We start from the raw sequence: 3,405 nt of genomic DNA, 5'->3' as shown, positions 1-3,405 counted from the left end.
TCTTTCCACACTCCAGGCATTTAAATGGTTTTTCTCCAGTGTGGATCCTTTGATGTATATAAAGGTATCCCGTTTGACTGAAGCTCTTTCCACACTCCAGGCATTTAAATGGTTTCTCTCCAGTGTGGATCCTTTGATGTATATAAAGGCTGCTCCTCTGACTGAAGCTCTTTCCACACTCCAGGCATTTAAATGGTTTCTCTCCAGTGTGGATTCTTTCATGGTTATAAAGTTTTTCCCGCTGAATGAAGCTCTTTCCACACTCCAGGCACTTATGCTGTTTCTCTGCAGTGTGGATCTTTTGATGTCTATAAAGGGTTCTCCTCTGACTGAAGCTCTTTCCACACTCCAGGCATTCATATGGTTTTTCTTCTCTGTGAATCCATTGATGTCTATAGAGCTGTTCACCCAGAGTAAAGCTCTTTCCACACTCCAGGCATTTAAATGGTTTCTCTCCAGTGTGGATTCTTTCATGTTTATAAAGGGTCCTGCTCTGACTGAAGCTCTTTCCACACTCCAGGCATTTAAATGGTTTCTCTTCAGTGTGGACCCTTTGATGTATATAAAGGTGTCCCGTCTTCCTGAAGCTCTTTCCACACTCCAGGCATTTAAATGGTTTCTCTTCAGTGTGGACCCTTTGATGTATATAAAGGTGTCCCGTGTTCCTGAAGCTCTTTCCACACTCCAGGCACTTCTGCTGTTTCTCTCCAGTGTGGATTTTTAGATGTTTATAAAGGTTTCCCCTCTGACTGAAGCTCTTTCCGCACTCCAGGCATTTAAATGGTTTCTCTCCAGTGTGGATCCTTTGATGTCTATAAAGGGTGCCCCTCTGACTGAAGCTCTTTCCACACTCCAGGCATTTATATGGTTTCTCTCCTGAGTGGATCCTTTGATGTTGATAAAGTCTGCCCCTCAGACTGAAGCTCTTTCCACACTCCGAGCATCCATAAGGTTTCTCTCCAGTGTGGATCCTTTGATGTCTATAAAGGGTGTCCCTCCGACTGAAACTCTTTCCACATTCTAGGCATTTATGCGGTTTTTCTCCTGTGTGGATCCTTTGATGAACATAAAAGGTGCTCCTATCACTAAAGCTCTTTCCACACTCAAAACATTCATAAGGTTTCTCTCCAGTGTGGATTCTTCGATGGTTTTTAAGATCTCCATTTGCTTTGAAGGATTTTCCACATTCCGGGCACTGATATTTCTCTCCTCCCTCCTGGATTCTCTGGGGATTCCCGAGTCTTCCGCCTGTCCCGAAGGACTCTCCGCCCTCCAGGCCCGTCTCGGGGTCTCCGCCCGTTTCCTGCTCCCCGCTTCTCCCTCCAGGCGGCCTCCTTTCCCGGAGTCCCCCTCGGCTCATCCCTTCCGGGCCTTCCCCGCCGTCTCCTCCCGGGGCTGCTCCGCGGGGCCTCCTCTCCTCTCGGGCGGCGCCTCCTTCCTTCCTTCCTTCCTTCGCCGGGCTCGCTCGTCCTCCTGCAGGGGCGAAGGGAGAGAAGGAGAGGAGGGTCACGGCTTCGTCCCTTCCCCGGAGGGGAGTCCCATCTCCGCCCGTGGAGGAAGGCCGAAGCCTCCGCCTCTCATCGGCATTTCCCCGGCAAGAACAAGAAGGACTCGGCCTCCTCCCTCCCTCCCTCCCCTTTCCGCCAGAGACCCTCGGGCACTGCAACTCCCAGCATCCCTTGCGCCCTACCTGGCTCCGAGCCCGTCGGCGGACGAATCAATTAGGCCGCTTCAGTTCTATTTGTTCCCGGAAGTGGAGGCGAGACTTCGCTGCGAGGTCTGTTCCTTGCTGCTCTTCCTCTTTCCTTTGAATGGACCGCCCCGAGGAGTTCTCCTGCCAATCGCTGCCCTCCCCAAAGCGACCAATCGGCGTTCTGCTTCCTTGCAACCATGAGCCACATGGCGCCTGCGCAGTAGCGAAGATTCTTCCCCCCCACCCGCATCCAGGCCGGCGGAGCTGAGGGTCTCCCGGGGCTGCGTCTCCTCCCCTCCCCCCTCCCCATACTGGGGGGTCTCTCCCTAGGCAGGGCGGGGGGAGAGCTGGGGGGGGCGCTTCCTGCCTTCTTCCTCCTGGGGGGCTCCAGCCAGGCTCCCCCCGTGGCCCCCAGCAGCCCCTCTCCCGGGGAGGGGTGGGAGCAGGGGAGGAGAAGGGCGGGGGGAGGTGAGAGCAGCCTTCCCATATCTGGGGGGGGCGCCCGGAAGAGGAGGGGGCCCGGCTCTTCCCCGAAGCCCCCCCTGAAGGCGGGAGGAGCAGAGACGGAGGGAGACTGGCCGGGGAAGGAAGGAGGAATCTCCTGACAGGGAGAACTGTTAACCGGTGGAACTACCTGCCTCCAGAAGCTGTGAATGCTCCAACACCGGAGGTTTTAAAGAAGAGACTGACAGCCATTTGTCTGAAGCGATCTAGGGCTGCGATATGCAGCCTTGGCTCTTTTATGACTCGTGGACTTCGACTCCCAGAATTCCTGAACCAGCCATGAAGACTCAGGATTTCTGGGAGTTGAAGTTCACAAGTCATAAAAGAGCCAAGGTTGCCAACCCGAGTCTGCCTGAGCATATGGATGGACTAGATGGCCACCAAGTCCCCTTTCAACTCTATTATTGTTGTTGTTGTTGTTTGACTTCAAATATTTGTATTCAAATAACGCTTTTCCCAAATGTATTTCTTCAGGTTCCCCCCCCCCCCCCCGTTATACCTTGCTAAAGAGGAAGGAGGAAACGGGGGGTGGGGGGTGGGAGGGTGAAGGAGAGGAGACAGTGCCAGAAATGGACCACCTTTCCCAGCCTCTTGGGGAGCTTCGGACTGGGGTAGATTTGGGGTGCCCTATAACATCTAATGCTGCTCCCCCTTTTTAGGCATTGTTTTCAGAGGAGAATCCATCCACCTCACCCCACCCCCCCGAGGGTGGCAGGTATCTTGCTTCCTCAATCTTGTGTCTTCCATCGCAGGCCGGAGAGATTGAAATTTCTGCACAGGATCTTGGCCCTTCCTGGCACTGCCTTCCTCTGGGCAGAGAGAGCTCGGAGTCGGTTCCTGGGGTCTCTTGGGGCCCCTCTGCCAGCTTGGGAGTCCTAGCCCTGAGTGCCAGGACTGGGACTACATCCATGTATAGTCAAACCCATCTTTTACTTTTGCAATATTTGTTATGCTTTTTCATAGAGCGAACCCCACTCTGACGTCTTTGGCCCTAACAAAGGTTGGATTAGGAACCAGTTGAGTATTTCCAGAGCACAACGTTCTTCAGTGGAGTGAGAGGTTTTATTCTGAGTTGTACAATTCCCAAAGTTATCTTCTGAGTTTGAAACACTTTAGCAGACTGAATATACAGTAACTTTAGGGTAAACGAAAAATACAACACTGCCTTTTTCTTTCCTTGAAAAGCCAAACTCTGCCTGGGGGGGGGG

General features: G+C 53.1%; 1 pseudogene; it reads right to left on the bottom strand.

The window, feature by feature from the left end:
- Positions 1–37: 37 nt before the first annotated feature.
- LOC107298453 overlaps positions 38–3,405 on the bottom strand; it is a 30,990-nt pseudogene continuing 27,622 nt past the window's right edge.

The sequence above is a fragment of the Protobothrops mucrosquamatus genome, unplaced genomic scaffold, assembly GCF_001527695.2.
Source record: "Protobothrops mucrosquamatus isolate PMUCROS unplaced genomic scaffold, P.Mucros_1.0 scaffold3988, whole genome shotgun sequence".
NCBI lineage: Eukaryota > Metazoa > Chordata > Lepidosauria > Squamata > Viperidae > Protobothrops > Protobothrops mucrosquamatus.
The sequence above is the reverse complement of the archived record's forward strand: the minus strand, read 5'-3'. Positions and strand labels throughout refer to the sequence as shown.